A 2494-nucleotide genomic window follows, 5' to 3' on the forward strand; every position below is an offset into this window, starting at 1 on the left:
GTATGAAGAAAATTAAATTTAGACCTCACACCTTTTCCAAATTATGTTCCAAATGGATAAATGATCTAAATATAAAATGTCACAGAATAAAATTACAAATACCTAAATGATCATCTATCAGATTTGTGGATAAGAGAAAAGTCCATAACCAAATAAGGCAGAGTGATGATCACTATGACCTAGAAAATTTCTGTTATATAAAAGTAAAAAGGTTTTGTACAAACAAATCCAAAAAGCCTAATGTAGAAGGGAAACATCTTAGGAAATTATTTTTATCAAGTTTCTCTAATAAAGGTTTTTGTAGTGAATGGTCTTTATGAGATACCTCCCTGTGTCTGTGACTATTTTCTATACTATCAAGTTTCAATACAATAAGGTCTTAGGTAGCTTTTATTGATCTGAAAATGTATATATCCTATAAACATAAAGACTTGTTTTGCTGAATAGCTTGACAATGAATTTGGACATCATGCCAATATTCTTTTTTTTTTTTTTTGCTTTTTGGAGGGCAATTTGGAGTTAAGTGACTTGCCCAAGGCCACATGGCTAGTTTTTGTGTTAAGTGTCTGAGGCAGGATTTGAACTCAGATCCTCCTGACTCCAGGGTTGGTGCTCTATTCACTATGCCACCTAGCCACCCCCAATATTCTTTTGAAGTAGATGGTAAGCTTATTTTAAGTTCTTTCCCAGTCAAGAGACATGCTATTTTGAGTGACCACAGTCTCTTCTTCCCCAGAGACTACACACTATTAATTCTAAGGTGAGAGTGTCATCCATTCATTGAGAAGTGTATAAATCCAATGGTATCATTCTTAGTGGAGTTATATGAGTATATTAGAAATGCTATATGTTAAATCTAATGATATTTTTTCCTGGTCTCAGTGTATCTAATACGTTCAGGAATAGGCAGTTGAAACAGTTAAGCTATGTATCTCATTGAGAATAGTAAGTTCTAGTTCTAGAAATCTAGGTATCAAAGTTATCTCCTTGAAAAAGTATCTTTTCAGTGTCTCTGTTTCAATGTAAATGAGATGTGGCAAGAAGTCCATGTAATGAGAAATACTTCTGCCACAATACTTTAACTATCATCAAAACTATTGATTCTAGTTTAGATACACCTCTGTATGCATTGAGAAATTATTTGTCATGTCCAGTATATGACACATTCTATGTCCTTCAAGAAATAGAAAGCTGGGGCAGGTGGTGCAGTTAATGGAGCACCAGCCCTGGAGTCAGGAAGACCTGAGTTCAAATCTAGCCTCAAACACTTAACATAAAAACTAGCTGTGTGACCCTGGGCAAGTCACTTAACCCCAATTGCCCTCCAAAAAGCAAAAAAAAAAAAAAAATAGACAGCCAATGTAGAACAGTTTTAAAGTTTGCTTGTACTTGTGTTCTCTGAACACAAAATCTTAGCATTTTTCTTTGTACACAATCTGCACAAGTATCAAATTTCTTGATGATACCAACAATCTGGAGGCAAATAAGGTCAAGAATCTTGAGAAATTATGAAAAAGAAATGATAACAAATGAGTCTCGCAGTATGCCATTAAGCAATGATTCTCAAAACAATTTAGTACTAGATAAAAAAATAAAGAGAACAATCAGTAAAATTGACGAAGTACTTAACATTTACCTTGTTTAGTCATTCAATTGTATTTGACTCTCCTTTCACCCCACCTTTGGGGTTTTCTTGGCAAAGATACTAGAGTGCTTTGCCATTTCCTTCTCCAGTTCATTTTTACAGATGAGGAAACAGGGTTAAGTAACTTGCCCAGGGTCACACAGCTAGTAAGTATCTGAGGCCATATTTGAACTCAGGTCTGCCTGACTCCAGTAATAGAACTCTATCCACTGTGCCAACAAGCAAGTTACAGAAGTATACAACATACAGAAGCAAATGTACATAATACCATAGTTTTGATAATCAATCAGTAAATAAAAATTTATTGTGTGCCAAAACACTGTGTCAAGCCCTTGGAATACAAAAAGAGATAAAAGACAGTTTCCAATTCTCTTAAGAAGCATATAATCTAATGGCAAACAAAAGGACACTAGTTACTGGAACAAGGACTCGCTATTTGACAAAAACTCCTGGGTAAATTGGGCACTAGCATGGAAGATATTAAAAGTACAGTAACACTTCTCACCTTATCCCAAGATAAATTCCAAGTGGGTACATGACCTATATCCAAAAAGTCATGTTATAAACAAATTAGAGAAACATGGAAATATTATCAATCAGTTCTAATATTAGGACAAAAATTTATTACCAAACAACAAATACAGAGGATAGTGGAAGATAAAATGGATAATCTTGAATACATAAAATTTGTTTTTACAAAAAAAATCTAATAAAACTATAATTAAAGGGTAACAATTAACTGGAAAAGCACCTTTGCAGCAAATTTCTCCAATATAAGAAAAATAAACATTTAACAGAAAGGAAAAAAGAAAGAAAGAAAGAAAGAAAGAAAGAAAGAAAGAAAGAAAG

Source organism: Petaurus breviceps, unplaced genomic scaffold, assembly GCF_028583685.1.
Source record: "Petaurus breviceps papuanus isolate PSGF00001 unplaced genomic scaffold, PetGlider_PUasm1.0 183, whole genome shotgun sequence".
Lineage (NCBI taxonomy): Eukaryota > Metazoa > Chordata > Mammalia > Diprotodontia > Petauridae > Petaurus > Petaurus breviceps.